Source organism: Mastomys coucha, unplaced genomic scaffold (assembly GCF_008632895.1).
Source record: "Mastomys coucha isolate ucsf_1 unplaced genomic scaffold, UCSF_Mcou_1 pScaffold21, whole genome shotgun sequence".
NCBI classification, from domain to species: domain Eukaryota; kingdom Metazoa; phylum Chordata; class Mammalia; order Rodentia; family Muridae; genus Mastomys; species Mastomys coucha.
Genome location: NW_022196904.1, coordinates 174347235 through 174367519, shown reverse-complemented (window position 1 = coordinate 174367519; position 20285 = coordinate 174347235). Strand labels below are relative to the sequence as shown.

The window sequence follows — 20285 nt, the reverse complement described above, 5'->3', positions numbered from 1 at the left end:
CACAACTGTTCATGAAGGGAAAATACCCATAACACATTGTAATGTAGACAACAACATTGTAGGATGCAGGGTCCAAGGCTGTGTAAAAGCATGGGTGTCTTCCTCGATGCCCCAGCAGCCTGCACAGTACAGACTGGCACTGAAAGGATTGGTAGGCAACAGGGAAGAGATTTCAGTTTGAGACTGACTTTTCTCTGTCCTGCATCCAAATTATACCGTGTATTGTGAAGCTAGCTCTTCCCATGTAGGTGTAGGTGGATGAACAAGAGCAGTGGGAACATCCTGTGTTTTTTTTGTGATCCCTGGAACCTCCTTGACCAATAGTTTGTGGGGAAATATCACATGCTTTGTACTGTGAGATTTTCATTTAATAATTACCTCTGTCTTCTGTGAGCAACACTGTCTACTCATAAAGAATAGTTTTTTAAAATTGTATTTTAACATTATATTTTGAAATTAACTTACTTTTTCATACATCCTTAGTTTTGGTTAATCACCCCTGAGCTTTCTTCTAATCCACCCCTACACTCTCTCCCTGCTTAATCCTTTATCCCTCCGTATCTGCCCCTCTTCTTTTATTTCACATGTATCTACTTTACCTTCAGTTATATTTTTGACTGGATCGTGAGATAGTAGGTGTCCACCCATCTCTTCATATATCCTTCTTTGGGGTTAGCTCTCCTCCCAGCTCTGACCTCTTCCATACACTTGTTTGCCTTGCTGTGAATGTCTCTCCATCTAATTTTACTTAGAGTCCTCCTCCTTTAACACACTCTTTCATAGTCTCTTTCTGACTTCCACTTGTACTCTTAAGTTAAGTACACAAAACGAAAGATTTGAAGCTAGAATCTACTTGAGAGCAACAGCAGGTAGCATTCGTCTTTAATGGCTTGAATTGCTTTACTTCCCCCTCCTTCCTAGTTACATCTATTTACCTTTAAATTTCATGATTATATATTTATTTATAGCTTATTAAAATTTCACTGTATGGAATGGACATGGCCTTCACTGTTTTGAATTAGGGACTTTTGACCACCTGCAGGTAATCTCATGAATTTTGTTTGTTAGAGTTTCTTCATGGATGAAGGGTAGAGGACCATGGAGCTCATGTGACTATTCTCCTATACAGGGTAATGTTAAGAATTAATAATTGACTGGAGCAGGAGTCTTAGGTAATGTAGCTACCCACATGTTGTCTACAGTGTAGCTTTTCATGAGCTATCCACGTTATAGGTGTACATTGCTCAGGTGAGTTCTTGGTAGGATAGCAGCCCCTGAGTCAATGATGTTTCTGAAAATAAGCTTTGAAAATTTATTTTTTTCACTAAACTGGATTTGGATGGGATCTTATCTTTGGTTTGTCAGTACCTTCTCTGTTTGGAGTGGGTAGACTCTTCTTTTTTATTAATTAAAATGTTCTTTGACAATTCCATACATACATAAAATGCATTTTGATTAATCTCATCACCTCTCTGATCTCCTTCTCACCCATGTCAGTCTCCTTTCTCTACAAATCTCTTTTCTACATCTATGCCTTTTATGCTTTGTTTTATGAACCACCAAGCTTAAAAGGGGTCACTGGTGAGTACACAACTGGAGATGATGACTTCCCATTCCCCAGAATCTGTCAGTAGTCAGTGGTTCAGATAGGGAGGTATGGTCCTACAAGCCCTCTACAGTCACTGATTGAATGTTGACAGGTGCTGGTTGTGTATAGTACCAATGCAGGCAGCCACATTTGCTGTGACATAATGAGATCACAGCATTGGCCATGCCATATACTGAGTAGTATTTCTCAGCCTTTCTCCCAGTCTTTTGGTTCTTACATTACTTCTGTCCCCTCTACCATGGTGTTCCCTGAGCCTTATAGGGAGAGGTCTAAATGTTGTCTTTAAGGCTGAGCTCTCAACTGTTACATATTCTCAACATCTTCGGCAGCCATGAGTCTGTGTTCATCTCCATTCACTGAAATGAGAGGCTTCTCTGATTAAGACTGAAAGTAGTATTTGTCTATGGGTATAAACATAGAAGACAGTTTGACACTGCCGGTTTAACTAAATAATAGTGACAACCCCTGTTAGGGATTATGGCTTTACCAGGCATGAGTTTTTGACCTGCTTTACAGTACTAGGCATTTATTCCCTTTTGTAGGGTTGGTCTCAAATCTAAACAGAGGTTGGATGCCTCCATAACAGCTGAGCCACTATTACACATATGGGCACATCTCCTATGTCAGGTTGCATTGTAGTTAATAGGGTTTAATGCTAGATAAGTCAGTTGGCGCCCCTCAGTAGCCTGGATAGCACCTTCCTGTTGTGGTCAATTTTCAACCCAATTTACCAATTCAGTGAATCCACAACTCAGTCAATTGGTATATAAGCTACTTGCCTAGATTGGGCATATCTACCACTACACTACTCTATTCCCATCCATTAGATCCCATATGACTTGCAATTTCTCCAAGCCACGTGCTTCAGCTCTATCTTCCTTCCACCTCGTCCTCCTCTGTTGTCCTCTTCCCCAGTCTCCTTCCCTATCTCTTCTCTCCCCTTCTCCCTGAAACTTTTCAGCTCCACCTTCCCTCCGGCTGCCCAATCATCAGCCTTAGCCTTTATTTGAAAAGTTAAGGTGGGGAGAAGGTTCACCAGGCCCCTGTCTATGTGATTTGCTCCTCGTCTGCAGTGCTTTCCAGGAGAGAAGAATTAGCATCAAAATACAAGACCAGGGCTATCCACAACACCTTCCAGCATTAGGAAAACTAGGCAGTGGGGAGGAGGTTTCTGCTCTGTTCCTGCATTTATTTTTCCAATCAAGATGTGTAGTATCTTGTAGTAGCAACCAAACATTATGGAAAACATCTATACTTTGGGGGGCCTTTGGGACCCAGACAAAAAACCTGAAATTTTTATTCTGGTTACTATACTTTTAAACTTTAGAATTCCTATTTAGAACTTTTAAGTTTTGTATTTCCATTTGTAATTTCCTGTTTATGGAACAATTGTCCTTACATTGTTTTTTTTGTTTGTTTGTTTGTTTTTTTCTATACAGGGTTTCTCTGTATAGCCCTGGCTGTCCTGGAACTCACTCTGTAGACCAGGCTGGCCTTGAACTCAGAAATCCACCTGCCTCTGCCTCCCAAGTGCTGGGATTAAAGGCGTGTTGCCACCATTACCTGGCCCTTACATTGTTCTTACGTCTCTTGAACAAACTATCTTTAAAATTCTTTGAGCATATTCAAAATAGTGGCTTTGAAGTATTTAATTAAATGACATGTATTGAGGCCGGAGAGATGGCTCAGCAGTTAGGAGCACTGACTGCTCTTCCAGAAGTCCCAAGTTCAATTTCCAGCAACCACATGGTGGCTCACAACCATTTATCTGTAATAGAATCTGATGCCCTCTTCTGGTGTGTCTGAAGACAACTACGGTATACTCATACATATAAAATAAATAAATCTTTAAAAAAGACATTTAAGTATACTCAGTGTTGGTCTCTCCTCTGTTTATTTTTTCCTATTAATTTGAATATCTCATTTTGTTGTTGTAAATCAGAAGTATTTGATAATATATTTAGCCACTCTAGATTGTCATTTTCCCTGAAAATATTTGTATTGTTTTTCTTTGTTTTTAGCAATTTCTTTGAAGTTGCTTATATATCTACTTAGGATTTTTTTTCTCTACTGCTTTTTAATTTTACAAAACCAAAGGCAAACCAACTACTACTCATTTCTGATGATAAATTTAAAATGAAAACTCTGAACCTATTTTTGCAAACTTCTATTATAACATTCCTAGATCTAGTTCATATGTTCCATTTAGTAAAATAAGATGTAAACTTAAGAGGTGGCAACAAGACATGACAAAGACTTTTGCCTTTTCTTAGGAGATGATCACATCACAACATCATTGAAAGAGTGTAGGTCAGTGGCCTCTTAGTGACTTACATACTTCATTATTACATTCAATAAAATCTCAATGCTTAAAGTGTTAGTATCTAAGGTTTACATTAAAGAACATCATACCCCGCAAACAGGTCTGATTTAAATGGAGAGTGGATTCATATGGGGTAGTGCTTAATAGACAACTTCCTGACAACACTGGTTTCTTGTATTTAAAAAATAAGGAAGACAGGATTTTATAAGTCTTACTTAACAGTACATTGTAAACTTCACAGACCAACAGGTTACAAAGAGGCTTCAAGATAATTATAATACTTTTTATCATCCTTCATTTGTTGGTTGGTATGAATTTTGCGACCAGTATTTTTAATAAGTATGATGATGCCTTCGCTTTCTGCAAAGCCAGTTTGTTGGCACTTTCAATTGCCCAAAAGATCTTGATTAAAAAAAAAAAAAATCCCTGCCCCTAGAGACATTGCAGGTGAAACTGCTGTGTCTCATGCACATTAGTAGGTGGTAGAGATGAGAAGGACTACATCTACACCGAGTGTTCTGACCTATGAACACTTGAATGATTCGTGGCCTAACACTCCCAGACAAAAGCAAGCCTGAGATGACAACCAGCCTGATGCCAGGGAACCTAGATAGGGAGCTAGCCTGGAATGATCACCAGTCCCAGTCTAATGCCAGGCAGGCCTGGACAGGATCCCAGGATAGAGAGCAAGCTGAAGGCTAGAAGAACCCTGCCTGGGACATCAGGCCCCAGGTAGAAATGAGTCTGAGGCAGATGACCCATATGAGGAGTGAGCCAGAGACAACTACCATGGGTCCCAGATAGGGACCTAGCCTGAGATAACCACCACTCCTCCCTGGGAGGAGGGACAGATGACCCATGCCTGGCGCCATAGTGCACAAGTGGGTATAGCATTCCTGAGATGGTCCCTGATACTCAGAGACCCTAGGTGCCACAGGAGCAAGTAAATAGTAGAGAAATGGAAGAGAAAGAGAAACAGAAGGATGTGGACACAATGAAAAGAGGCAGAACTGGAGACTGGAGGGTAGTGAGGAACAACATGATGTGTGTAGCCAGTGATGCCACCTAGGACCATGGCGGGGTTCTGGCCTGTGCTGCCACCAGTGGCCACATCTGGGTCTGTTACCACCAAAGGCCAGGTAGACATCCCGGGTCTGGGCTGCTGCCTGGGGACGTGTTGATGTCTGAGGGCCTTGAAGAACTGATCCCACCCCTTGCTAGGGCATTGTGGGAGAATTGATCTGGCCCCTAGCCAGCTGCAGTTCTTAGGAGAGCAGCCCATACATTGTGGGAGTTGTGGGTCGGCCAGTCTCCCCTCTCCAGATACAAACATGGGAGAGCTGGCCTTACTCCCCGCCTCCTGTGTGTGGCATGGCTGAGGAAGAGACACCCTCATCCCTGTCACCCCTTATCACCTGCAGCAGGCTGAGACCTGCCCCTGGGGTCATGATAGTTCGAGAGCTGTCCCTGCTCCTCACCTGCTGCAGTACACAGAGCAGGCCATGCGCCTCACCTGGTAAGCCCTGGTTGGAGGGGCTGATGAGAAGGTTCCAGGATGTGAGAGTGGGAGAGCCAGTGGACTGACCAGCTCAGATACCTCTTAGGCCCAGATCCAGGGCATTGGGTTTCCTGCCCTTCCGGCCCCCATCTACGCCATGGAAGAACTGCTGGAGTGCATGAAGATTCTAAAGTTCTAAAACTACCGCATCTCCAAGACACAGGGCAACAACAGGATATCTGAGAGGAGTCCCAGTGAGGTTCTAGTACCAATGGAGCAGCAGAGGCCAGTGGCCTCATACCAGCCTGATGGATGAGTCACTGGAATGAACATTTGCAAGCAAAGAAGTGAGGAGAAAAGAATACACTATGGGACATACTATGACACACTACGCTACACATAAAAGCTTTTTTTCTCAGTTGGGGATGAGGTTGCAATGGTGAAGGTGGGTAGGAGGGAGAGTGAGATAAGCAGGATTGGGGTGCATGATATGAAATCCACCACTATAAAATACCTTGCTGTGACTCTAACTAAGCAAATAAAAGATCTGTGTGACAAAAACTTCAAGTCTCTGAAGAAGGAAATTGAAGAAGATCTCAGAAGATGGAAAGATCTCCCATGCTCCTGGATTGGCAGGATTAATATAGTAAAAATGGCCATTCTTGCTGAAAGCAATCTACAGATTCAATGCAGTCCCCATCAAAATTCCAACTCAATTCTTCAGAGACTTGGAAAAAACAATTTGCAAATTCATCTGGAATAACAAAAAAACTAGGATAGGGAAAACTATTCTCAACAATAAAAGAATCTCTGGTGGAATCACCATCCCTGACCTCAAGCTGTACTACAGAGCAATTGTGATAAAAACTGCATGGTATTGGTACAGTGACTGGCAGGTGGATCAGTGGAATAGAATTGAAGACCCAGAAATGAACCCACAAACCTGTGGTCACTTTGACAAAGGAGCTTAAACCACCCCATGGAAAAAAGACAGCACTTTCAACAAATGGTGCTGGCTCAACTGGCAGTTAGCATGTAGAAGAATGCAAATCGATCCATTCCTGTCTCCTTGTACAAAGCTCAAGTCCAAGTGGATCAAGGACCTCCACATCAAACCAGATACACTAAAACTAATAGAAAAGAAAGTGGGGAAGAGCCTGGAGCACATGGGCACGGTGGAAATTTTCTGAACAGAACACCAATAGCTTATGATCTAAGATCAAGAATTGACAAATGGGACCTCATAAAATTGCAAAACTTCTGTAAGGCAAAAGACACTGTCAATAGGACAAAATGGCAACCAACAAATTGGGAAAGATCTTTACCAATCCTTTATCTGATAGAGGGCTAATATCCAATGTACACAAAGAACTCAAGAAGTTAGACTCCAGAGAAACAAATAACCCTATTAAAAAATGGGGTACAGAGCTAAACAAAGAATTCTCAACTGACATGAATACCGAATGGCTAAGAAGCACCTAAAGAAATGTTCAACATCCTTAGTCATCAGGGAAATGCAAATCAAAACAACCTTGAGATTCTACCTCACACCAGTCAGAATGGCTAGGATAAAAAACTCAGGTGACAGCAGGTGCTGGAGAGGTTGTGGAGAAAGAGAACACTTCTTCATTGTTGGTGGGATTGCAAGCTGGTACAACCACTCTGGAAATCAGTTTGGCGGTTCCTACGGAAATTGGACAAAGTATTACCAGAGGACCCAGCTACACCACTCCTGGCCATATACCCAGAAGATACTCCAACATGTAATAAGGACACATGTTCCACTATGTTCATAGCAGCCTTATTTATAATAGCCAGAAACTGGAAACAACCCAGATGTCCCTCAACAGAGGAATGGATACAGAAAATGTGGTACATCTACACAATGGAGTACTACTCAGCTATTAAAAACAATGAATGTATAAAATTCTTAGGGAAATGGATGGACCTGGAGAATGTCATCCTGAGTGAGGTTATCCAATCACAAAATGGATTTCTGATAAAGTGGATATAAGCCCAGAAGATTGGAATACACAAAGTACAATCCACAAACTACAAGAAACTCAAGAAGAAGGAACACCAAAGTGTGGATACTTCGTTCCTTCTTAAAAGGGAGGACAAAATGCCCATGAAAGGAGTTGCAGAGACAAACTACGGAGCAGAGACTGAAGAAAGGACAATCCAGAGACTGTTCCATCTGGGAATCCTTCCCATATTCAGTCATCAAATCCAGACACTATTGTGGATATCAGCAAGTGCTGGCTGACAGGAGCCTGATATAGCTGTCTCCTGAGAGGCTCTGCTCGTGCCTGACTAATACAGAAGTAGAGGCTCACAGCCATCCATTGGACTGAGCACAGGGTCTCCAATGAAGGAGCTAGAGAAAGGACCCCTAGGAGCTGAAGGGTTTGCAGCCCCTTAGGACAAACAACAATATGAACTAACTAGTATCCTCAGTGCTCCCAGGGACTAAAGCTCCAACGAAAGAATACACATGGTGGGACTAAGGGCTCCAGCAGCATATGTATAACAGAGGATGGCCTAGTCGGTCATTAAGGGCAGAGGAGGCCCTTGGCCCTGTGAAGGTTCTATGCCCCAGTGTAGGAGAATGCCAGGGAACAGAGTTTTTTTTATTTGTTTGTTTGTTTGTTTTCTTTCTTTTTATTTATTTTATTTTATTATTTTATTTTTTTGGAGGGGAAACAGAAAGGCGATATCATATGACATGTAAATAAAGAAAATATCTAAAAAAAATAAAAAAAAAGAAATCCACCAAGAAGCAATAAATAATTAAAAAAACATTTTCACATCCTTTAGATTTGCTTGTGCTTGTGTCAGATATTATTAGTGATTTGACAAGAAACTGCGATGACGACTCCCAAGCATCTGAGCTTCACACTTTGTCAGGAATGAATCTGTAGTGGCCTAGAGAACTCATTTTAAAGCTCGGCCTGTTCACAAGTCTGCTGTCATTCCACACAGGGCTTCTCTATGGGTTCCTATTAGCTAGGATGGTTTTGTATGCCAAAGCTCTAAGTAGGGCAAGGGCCTGTTCAAGGCTATCTCTGTTCAGTTGCTTGTTTCCATTTTATACTGAAGTTGCTTTTACATAGAATGTTTGTTGATCTCTTTTTCATACCAAACTAGACAACTTAGCATGTAACAATTATTTGCAATCATACTTATTTTCACCTTAATTCTATAAATTGTAGCTGTCTTTGACTTGGTGTTGCAGAGAATATAATTTTTTCACATGTATAGTTTTACTTTAATGATTCTTATGAATTTTCCTAAAACTCAAATATGTTTAACCAGAGGACACAATTTTTAAATAAAGGAAACAATGAATCCTGGATGAAGCCCATTAAATTGCATTTGAATAAATATAGCATTATACCACATTTCTGGAGAGGAAAACAAAGACTTTTTCCCTCAAATTCTGTGTGCTCTATCTTTCATTATAACAGGTGAAATACAATAATTGTCCCATGATTAGTTATGCAACCTTAGTATGAATTTGAAGGAGTTCATGGAAAATAGAATATAAGAAGTTAGTTTTGATATTCATTTAAAAGAATAAATGTATGGGACTATTCAGGACATTTTTAGAAAACATACTATAATATTTTTAAAACACTGGAGTTGAGGCTAGGGAAATTGCCTGAGTTAAGTGTTTGTGACACAGTCATGCAGATCTGAGTTTTACTCTTCAGAATCTACATTTTAGAAATCTGGTGTGGTGTATAATCTTAGCACTAGGGAAGTGGAAAGAGGAGCATCCCTGGAGCTGTTGGCAAGCTGCTATTGCTGACTACCTCCAGGTTCAGTGAGAGACCTTGTCTCAAATAAACAAATAAATAAAATGGGAGATCAATTGAGACAAGTACCTAAGACCAGTCTCTGGTCTCCACAGTTGTGCACATTGACACACACACACACACACACACACACACACACACACACCTGTATACACATATATGAATACGAATACCCCCTGTGGAACAAATTAAAATACTCTAGAAAATAAATATAGTATATATGTGAAACAAATATGTTTAAAAGTTGTGACATTTCAAACCAACAAAGAAAAATGGGTTCTGCTTTACATCCTTCATAAAATTCCAGGTCAGTTAAGTAGATGGTTTGGAGAGTGGAATCATCAGTTAAGCACACTTACTGGCCTTGAAGGAAATCTGGATTCATTTCCCAGCACCCACGTGGTAGAGTACAGCTGCCTATACCCAGTCCCATGGGACCCAATGCCCTCTCTTCTGGTCTCTGTGGGCTCCTGTACATATGTTGCACACACACACTCATGCAAGTTGACACACACAAATCAATTCTAAAAAATATTTATATAGCGAACTCTTTTCCTAAGTATATAAATCTTATATAGTGTGGAAGAATCTTCTAAATCTGGGTATAAATATGTAAGCTATAGGACTAGTGAAGGAAATAAGTGTCAGGTTTAACTTCATAAAACTATTTTCTTACTGTTTTTCAGTATATGCATACTGAAACATATTAAAATGAGTAATAGAGTAGTAGAGAATGTATTTAAATGTGGAAGATAAAACATTGATAAGATGTGTAAAAATTGATATTTCTATTGAGAATATAAACTAGTATAAATTAATCCTAATCCTACAACTCCCTTACACTAATAATGCAGCAATGACCCCAAGATTGTATAGGACTGCAGGAATGTACTATGTTCCTCTGTGTAGGACTTTACAAAATGATTTTACATAAACCATCTAAATTAGTTATTCTAATAGCCCTGTGAATTTGGAAAGTCAAGCATTTTCTCATCAAAGGAACTTGATATGTTTGATTTCTTATTCAAGAGAGTAGTAAATGATGTAAGAAGCAGATAGAAGAGTGAGAACATGGCTAATAAGAGTGAAATAAAATTTTACTTTTAATCTATTTTTTTTTTAGAATTTCATATATGATTATTTATTTAAATCATTCTTCCCCTCTGGTTCCTACAATTAATCCCATGTTTCTCCTGCTCCTTCTCAAATTCATGGCTTCTTATTCTTTTATTATATTGTTACAGACACCTAGGAGCCTAACTCCTAGTTTCTAACTCTGTGCATTTAGATGGAAGTAAGTGTAATCAGAGGCCAGAAAAGTAGAAAGTGACTCATGAGACAGGACAAGAGGTTTTATTTAGAATTACACAAGTTTTTTCTACCAGTGTCATCTTTGTGGTCCAGAATCATACACAGAATAATTTATTTCATTTATTTATATTGTGTCACATTAGTATATTCCTATATCTGGTAGTTCCTTTAATCTTCTCTTCTTTTGTGACCTTGAAACTTTTGAAGGGCTCGAGTCAAATGTTTTGAGAAATGTCTCTCAGATTTGGGGAAGTCTTGTGCTTTGTTTTGTTCAGACTAGTATTAGGGACTTGCAGGTTGTCACAGAGGTAGTATGTCATGATCATTTGGTCATTTCAGAGGAGACATAATATCAATATTTCTTATAATCAGTGATATTAATCTTTGTTTCAGGTGGTTGCTAAGTTTTAACACCATAAAGTCATTGGTCTTTATTATCCCTTTGAAGTGACAAAACATATTAACTACTATATTGAAAATTATTCATTTATGTAAAATTGTTCTAAATACAAACTGATCTACAACAGAGATTGTAAATATAAATGTAGCTTTTATTTCCTCTGATGAAGTGATGAAATGAGGATTGTATCTAACCAAGCTGTACAAATACATGGCTTGGGCTGACCCTAGAGCGTTTCTTTATTCTTACTATTTCTAGGCCTAGGGCCCGGAAGCTCTAGCCTCCATACAGTCTAATCTTCTGCAAGCATGGACATTGAAGGCTTCAGCTTCCAGCCTCTGTCTGATAACCTAGGCCTAGACTGTTTTAGCCTATAAGGCTTACTGCTGAATAAACTCACCTTTCTAGCTCTTTTTGAACTCTGGCTGGTAGGATCAACTCAGCTGTTGTGGCTCAAACTTCTCCCCAAGATGGCTGATTTAATCTGGCCTCTGAGTTTCTCACTGAATTGCTTCAACTACCTCTGCTGACCTGCACTGAACTGCATGCATTCATGAACAATCTCAAGTCCATTGCACTGCACTCATTCAGCTGAACTGGCTGAACTGAACTGAACTCCCCAGACTGCACAGACTGAACTCAATTGACAGAACTGACTGCACTCTCTCTGCACTGCTCTTGAGTAGAGTTGGGTGTGTCCTATCTCGTATACATTCTGTCAAATCTTTCTAATTCATCATTTTGTCTGCCCCTCAATTAGATATCATTGTTTAGGTTTAAAGATATGTACTAAGGGTGTGTCTACATTCCAACAGGAGAAATTAAAGGTGTGTGGCATGCCTGCATTCCAGCCTTATCACACAGACATAGATGGTCTTTGGATGTGATTCCTTGGGAGAGCAGCTGCATTGCTGTATTAAAATTTCTCTACAAGAGATCATATCACTGATTTCTTTGAGAAAAGTAGGTGGGTGACAAATGATTGGGAGGAAACATTTTTTTTTTAATCTTGTTATGTGTTCCAGGGGGTGCTTAATTCTTTTTAATGATATGTAGGTAGCTCATGATTATTCAGTCAATGCTAAATAAGTTTAATATATTTAGTAATCATTTGTGTAAGAATAGCCAGGTTAAAGAAGTAAATTTGAAAGACTTTTGTGGGACTTCTTGGAAAGTTTTCTGGATGTTTAAAAATTGCATTAGAACAAAAAGTTCCTATTGTTCTTATAGAAGCAACATGTGAAAAGGTGACACAGAGCTACTGTAGCCCTTGCCACTGTTAAGGGCTGAATCTGAGGACAAAGCCATTGCTTAGAGGAAAGTGGAGAAAAAGTAAAGAAATTCATATTATTAAATATATCACTGAACTATTTAATTTAAAAACATCTTTGAACACCTTACATCATTCTTCTCTTTCTTTGCACAATACTATACTTATGTATTATTATTTTACATTTTTCCTTAAAGTTCCCTAATTGATTCAGAGTGGGGAATCTGTCTTTAGAAAGTGTTTATCTTATTTAGAACCTTAAGGAAGCAATAAATCTGATAACTACGAGCAGGAGATTCGGTTCTTAAATCTTTGTGTCTTATACTAGTTGATTACCTTTAATGAGTTATTCCACATCTCTGGGCTTTCTTTTCTTACTTATGAAATGAGAACAATATTGGCTTTCTTACAGAATAATACTAAATACAGTAATAAAACTGAGATCTTTATGAATTCTTACTATCAGTGTTCAGACCTGTAGACTGATGCCATGCTCACATCATTTATGTATTTAGTAAATATTGGCTAGGCACATAATTTGTAAATTGAATACTGAAGACAGTTTGCTTTTCCCTTCTGCAGACAGAAATATAAGGTAAGAGATGAGTTGTATTTCCAGGAGGTTTTATGGTTTACAGGAAACTGTTAAGTTTTCAGTGGAGGCATCAGGTAATCGAGAGTTCTTTCTTTCTGTCTCCTGTAAGATCAGGGGAAGAAGAAATGGAAGAGGAAATGTGGTCCTGTATCTCTGAATTTTGAAGCAATGCTTTAGAAGAGCGGGGCTGTCCTCTTAAAGCCATGAGTCATCTGGTGTCATAACTGAGTGTGTTGTCCTTTGCCAGGCCATTTTCATGACTGTTGTTATTGCTGGCCCTTAAGGCTTTTGAGCTTGCTGCTTTAAAGCAGCACTTAAGACAAATGTTAAAGAGACTCTAGACATGCCTTCTTTACCCTGTCCTCAGATGCACTTCTTCTTTTTCTGAAAAGTGATCGTGAAAGTGGACGCTTCTGTCTCTCCTCAGCCTAGCTTAGGAGACCTTTATGAGGATCACATCAAGGCAGTGCCCCTTCCCATTCAATGTGAGCACACAGATAGAACACCTTGCTCTTCATGTCAACTGTACCTCAACAAAGACAAAGTGTACTATTGTTGCAATAGGATGGTGAACATTTGGAAAGCTCTGGTGTTGAGACTCTGCTAAAGACAACGTTGGAAATAGAATATCCAGGGAAGGCTTGCAGTGATGCACTGGAATATGGAGTAAAAGAGTACGGCCTGGGAGTCAGGTGACCAGCATTCTAGGTCATATGTACTTCTAAACCTTGGGATATCCTTGTATTTTCTCTATTTTGCTGATTCTCAGTTAATGAACATGCATTGATTGAATAATTATGTAATATTTTTGTCTAATTTATGAATTGTTTGTTTAATTCAATGTCTACAAGAGACTAGAGACCTTATCTACTTACTGTTGTAAGTGCTTAGGACAATTTCTGAATACAATAAGTGCCCAGTAAATAATCATGAGAAAGTTATGACTAAAGTAATGAGTGCGTAAGGCGTGTGGACCCTAGGAGAGAGCCCCCAGGGTCCTATTATGTAATAAAAGAAAGTTACATTCTCTTAGACCTTCTTTGGTGTAAGACTAAATCATGGTTTTCCTTTTTTCGTTTTTTAAAGAAGGATACAAATCTGTTTTTATTTGAAAATGTGACAAGCCATTTTCAAGATAGAGGTACTAGGAAGAATATTTAGACAATTATGATTATTTTAACCTTACAATAGTGGATTTGTCAAAGCTTTAAAGTACATGCATGTACTTATCTTTAAGGCCAATGTAAGAGCATGAAGGTAAGACCATTCACCCAGACTTTTTGGTCTCAGTAAAGAATAGGAAAAGCTCATTTGGGAATAGGTAAAGGTCATTTATTTATGTGTTGAAGTAAGTTTAGGGGTTCTCATAAAGGGTTGTTGGAAAACTGAAAGGTTTTGCAAGAGAAATGCAGTCTTACATTTGAGATGCCTCTGATGCCGAGGACATCTTGAAGTAATACATAGCTCTTGATGACACCTCTTCAACACTTAGTAAATCTGACCTTTCCTTTCATCTGTCATTATGCTGAATCATATGGCCCAGCAAGCAGCAAACACATTGCAACCAAATTTCACAATTGCAGCCTGGGAACATGTGCTCGTTCAAATTGATTAGTGATATTACCAGTGTTTAAACCCATTTCCTGTCACCTTGCAGAATGGGGGTTACTTGACAGGAAGTCATTCTACTGTCATCCAGCAGGGTTGCCAATGCAATTCTTTAAACTTGTCAGAGAGTAGAGAGTCAGCAGGCTTCACTCTGGTCTGAAGCTTTTGCACATGTTGAGCAATGCAGTGTGGAGAGTACCGTGGAAGCACCTAGTTCTGAAACTAACAGAATGTGCGTTTCCTTGAGAGTTCTACGTTCCCAAGGGGTTTTGCAAATGCCGACACGGAAATAGTTTTACTTAAAAAAAAATGACCTTTCTCTCTTTTAAAAAGTGACCTAGTTTACACTTACAGGGTCATTTTGCACTAGGTGTATCTTCAAGTGTATTTTGAAAAATCACTACTTTGGGGAATGGGCAACAAAAGAAATCCCCAGAGACAGCACATTTCCTCTAATAAATTCAAACAACTCATTCTTTGTATTGAAGATATTATTTGTCATACATTTCCCTTGTCATATTGAGCATTCCCAGACCATCATTTAAAACAGATTGGTAATTTGGCCCTTAATTTTGGCACCTGTACATCTTTTAAAGCTGTGGGCTGTGTTTAGAGACTTTACTATTCTGTAAGTTAATACCCTTCCAGGGCCTAAACGCCACCATTAACTGTAAATTGGCCTCTCAGGATGCTGGATAGAACCATTTTTTATATTTATTTGTTTAATCTTTATTAGCCAAGGGTTGTCCAAGAGCTCTGAGGGGATTATTTGCCCATGAGACTTGGAGGCATGTTTAAATCTTTCCTTGTAACTTAAGGGTTAGGGGAGAGTTTGCTCTCTGTAAGTACCGAGGCTGCTTATGACTCTAACCTCTTTTTCCAGGCAGCCTTGAAAACCAAGCTGTAAGCTACGCCCATCCTCTGGCATGAAGGCCTATTGAACTCTAGATTTTCGTAGCTAGGGAGCATCCTAGAGATCATCTGGTCAAAAACATTTATTTTACAATTGGGGAAACTGAAGTCCAAAGACAGGAAGTGATCAGACTGCTAGAGTTTTAAGTTATTTCTCTTCCCAGGTGGTATGAGCTTTTTAGTAGAATTTTATAGCATAAAACTTACAAACCAGGGGAAAGATTTCTATTGATGAGGTTCCGTGGACCAGTAAGTCATTGGAGCGATTCCTAGAATGGGAGCTTCTCAGTAAGGTGCTTTGCCTTCTACTCTTCTGTTACCATTAAGTCCTCTTCTGCTTAGATGATTAGTCTTTAAACTCAAATAGGCGTTGTTACACATTTGTCAGGTGTATATGCCTCAAGACACATGTAAATACAATGTCTGGCATGAAGTAGGTACTTAAAAGTGCTTCTCAAACACATACACTGAAGTTCCTTTTAAGATCGGAAGGGAATGTTCTTAAGATTGTTACTGTGTCTAAGAAGGATGAAGATTTCTAAGCAGGCTGTTTTCATATTCATTTTCTTTCCCAAGTATGCTTTATTTACCTTTCATAATTATTTCTGCTAAAATATTTTCAGAGAGGTGCTCAGTGAACTTATTTTGTTTCTTCCTTGGTCTTTTGGCTTTCCCAAACAATGGTTGCATTATGTTTTTGTCTGTTTTCTAGAAAAGAGTCATTCCTTGTCCCCTTCATGTAAATGCCTTTCCTAAAGGCCTCATGGAGTTTTGGATTACTTCATTTACTAACAGCTGCAGTTCCACAGAGTGTAGTCTAAGGCTCTATAGTAATGAAATTTTTGTAATTTCATTTTCAGTTCAAAACAATTAAACAAATTGACAGTAATCTAATTTAGTGTTTCTCAGGTCACAAAGTTTCAGTGGCCATACCCATCCTGTATTCTTACCTGAGTGCTACTAACTGTCACAGTGCCACTGAGCACTGTGGAGAGCACAGCAGCAGCAGCATATAGGACTCTATCCTACCTGTTGGATCCAATGCGCCCAAAAATCTGAGAATGATAGCTTTTAGGAGATTCTTAGATAAACTAAAATTTGAGCTGCATTGCTATTAACTTTTAAAATTGACATAATCATTCACTAAAATGCCCAACTCTTTCTTGTTCTCTCTGATGATTTTGGCTTTGTCTAAATTCATATGCTTGATATTTGATCAAATTTTCTTAACTTACTTTTCTACTAATTTTTATTCCAACAGGTCTCTGGCTATGCTCTTAATGCTCTGGAATGCTCTTAATGGCTGTCCTCTTAAGACTCAGTTCAAATCAAATATAGCTTCATCTATAATATATCCTTGTGTCTATCTCAAAGTCACCACCTATAAGTATCTTCACCTTTTTCTACAACTCGTAAGGTTTGTATTTCCCTGTATATTAAGTTTATCTTTAAATTAGGGTTGTTGCTCTTCTCCAAACCTGCCTTTCCTGAGTAGTATTTGTGGAGCAAACTCAAACCCAGGACTTTCTATATCCTAGCAAGCTCTCTACCACTGAGCCACATCTTCAGCCTCTAACTATATAATTATTAAGGAGATAATTTTTTGTTAATTTTTCATAATCATGGAGTCAGCAATCGAGACAGCACGTGTTTCTTCAGTAGCTGAAAGAATCTTTAGTTGACAGAAGACAACATGATCAGATTTTAGTGATCTTGGCTTGGATACAGCTCTGTCACTCCTCAGGCATTGCCAACCCTGAGTGTTTGTGCAAATCTATGTATTGCTGTGTACATGTATGTGCAGATGTGTGTACATAGGTGTGATTATGTGTATGTGGGTCAGAGACCAACCTCAGGTGTCTTTCCCCAGAGCCATCAACCTTATTTTCTGGTACAGAGTTTCTCTAGGTGGCTAGCTAGGCAGGCTAGTTAACAGGCCTCAATGACTGACTAGTCTCTGCCTCCTTATTGCCGGGTTTACAGGCACCATTTAGGCCTAGCCTCGTTGTCTCAGTGCTAGGGGTTAAATGCACATCGTTATGCTTTAGAATGAGTACTTCACTGACAGAGTTATTGTTCCAGGTCTGCCTTGTTTGTTGAGGCAGCCTGTCTTACTAGTCTTGAACTTACTATGTAGGCTAGGCTGGCTGGCCATCAAGCTCTTTTGATTCACCTGTTCTACCCTCCCTAGCATCCAGGTTACAGACAAGTACCACCATGCCTAACTCTTTCTTTGGACTCTGGGGATCAGATTTAGTTCTTTATGCTTGTACAACTTCATTGATCAAACTATATGCCTGGCCCTATCTCGTTCTGTGAGACCAGTTCTTTGGTTGGGCTGTAATTTGCCATCCTAGGTAGCCTGGCAGGCCAGTGAGTCCCAAGGGTCCCCACCCCTCATCATTTTCCTGTGCTGAGATCAGAAGCATGTGCTACCATTCTCAGACTTCTATAAAATGTGGTTCTGGGAACAAACTCAGGTTTGTGAGCTTACATGGACAGCACTTTACCAACTAAACTATCTTCACAGGCCCTAATCTCCTCATCTTCTAAGACTCTGGTGTTTTCATTAATGAAATAAAAGAATTAAACTAACTGAAAGTTTCTAAACAGTGGTTCATAAATGATACCATTCCATGAGGAAATTTTCAGCAGCATAAGGTGGAATGAAAAAATAAAAATTAAGCTAAATGAACTTAATTTATTTATTTTTGTTTCAAGTTTAGGTCCTAACATTTTTGTTTTTATTAAATGCCTATAGTATTATGATAATTGTCATTTTAAAATCCCTTGCCTTGCAAAGGTAATTGACGGGAGAAAATGTACAATATTTGGTGTTTTTTCGAAGTATTTATTTAAAAATATTACCAGTCCATGGAGTCACTTTGTATCCCAATTACTGGCTTTGATGTGTTCTCATTTTCCTTCCAGGATGAGTATCTTATAGTCTGTTAATTTTCAGTCAAACCTGGAGATGAATTTCTACATTAGAATTCTACAAGTAACTAATTTTCTTTACTTCTTGGTCCACTGTTAACTTAGTACTTATGGACAGTGGTAAGCCATGTGGCTGCCAGTAAGCCAGTGCTGGGGGAGACTCAGAACTGGGCCTGGTGTTCAGTTTTCTTTTATGAGCCTTCAAACAGCTCTAAAACCTTTGCTCTGAAAAGCTCCATAATTGAAGCAAAATGGAGGGATTTTTCTTTTAGTTCTTCACAATCCTTGCAAAGGCTGGTTTGTCTGTGATGGGATAGTAGAAAGAACTCTCGGGTATTAGTTAAGAAGAAATGTTAGTTAGTAGTATAAGGCAGTTCTTCTAAGATGTGCATGTTTTCAAATTAAGGACTGAGCTTTATCGAAACAATAAAAGGACCATTGAAGAAAGCTTATCAAAAAGGTCCTGGAGGTGGCTTCCTCTGCTTCCCTCCCTGCTCACATTCCCAGGCTCTGACCACAGACTTTGGCTGACTGAGTATTTGAACAGACTGAGGCTTTCACAAGGCTTTCTGAGTCTAATTTCACAGTAGCGTATCTTTCGATTATTAACACATTAAAGTCAATATACTTCTGGCGTAGAAATCTGATGCTAATTGGTTTGGGAATATTTTATTTAAAAATATTTTTCCAAATGTGGCTGTGAATTCTTCAGTTTCTTGATTTAGAACTAATAAAAACATTAATTCTGCCAGAAAAAGATTATCTGATGGGGTAGAAACATTTTAATTTTGGAGGTTACCTGTCAATTTTGTATTTCCATGTCTTTTGTCTAGAAACAAGCCTACAGCTAATTGACTTCTGTTCCTTTCCCCTTGACGTCTCATTTTTCTGAACTTAGAAGACTCAAATTAAAACAAAGATAAAATTCCAAGGGAAGCTGGCATTGATCAAGGTTTGGCTTAAATTGAATTAAGTGCTTTTTATTGAACTCAGCAGTATTAGTTATTAAAACCAGAAGTTTTTACCCTTGCTAGTGTAAAAAAAGAAAACAATGACTCACACAACAGCAGCTTTTACTGGGGAATTAAGGCACTCATTTTCTCTTATTCCATTAAAACTTTTGCAGACAAACACATGTGAACAAGGCAAGGAGATACAAGGCAGTGAGGAGCCAGTGTCCCAGAGATGCTCTCTCTCTCTGTTGTAGAAACTTGGGGAATGTTTTATCCAGGAAGAGGGCAGGAAGGGGGTCCAGGGTTTCCTCTTGGAGGGCTTTAAGTTAGTTGCATCTCCAGAGTGCTTGTATGTTTTTAAATGACTTGGAATTGTGCACATAGTAAGGGGAAGAAGACAGTAATGTAGTATACTATAGAGAACACTAGTCAGGAAGTTAGAGCCTCAGGCTCAGCTTTAGATCTGTGGCTGGCTTACAAGATGCTTGGCTGTGGTAAGACACTGAAACTGTACAGCTTCTGCTCTGCCAGCTGTGCAACAAGAGGTTAGACTCAGTGAGTTCTGGGCAGCAAGGCCTTAGGATCGATGAGTCTTAAAAGGCTCTCACTTTATTTTATCATCTATTTCTGTGTTTCGTTTTGTGCCTGTGGGAGACCATTGTGACTTATAATGAATATGGAAGGTAGTTCATACTGGAGTGAAGAAACCATGCCCTCTAGGCAAAAGCTTAACTTATCATCCATTATTTCTTTTATAAATAAAAGACTGATTTCAGTTAAAGGTCAGAACAGGACTTTCCAGTGCTCATCCTCCTATGGAAACATCAATCTGAACAACTGTGCATGCATGGGAAAATGTCTTCACAGAAGTCAATGAAACAAGGCCTGAGCTACAGCACATGACTATAATAGGAAGAAGGTGAAGACACAGTTTGACACCACCCAGGCCACTCAGCAAAACAGGGAGAGAAAGGAGAAGGGAATCAAATAGCACATGATGCCTCAGTCCTGAGGACCATGCGTGCTTCAGTAAAATCCCATTCCAGACTCC

The 20285-nt window shown here is 39.2% G+C and overlaps 1 protein-coding gene and 1 non-coding gene across 3 annotated transcripts in view; both read left to right on the top strand.

Moving 5' to 3' along the window:
- The window catches only part of Hpse2 (heparanase 2 (inactive)), a 601951-nt gene that overhangs the window by 164151 nt on the left and 417515 nt on the right, over nt 1-20285 (top strand). The window lies entirely within an intron of this gene.
- Nucleotides 4358-4489, top strand: LOC116104369. Its single transcript, XR_004123872.1, has one exon. It is a non-coding gene; the product is annotated as a small nucleolar RNA SNORA17 (small nucleolar RNA).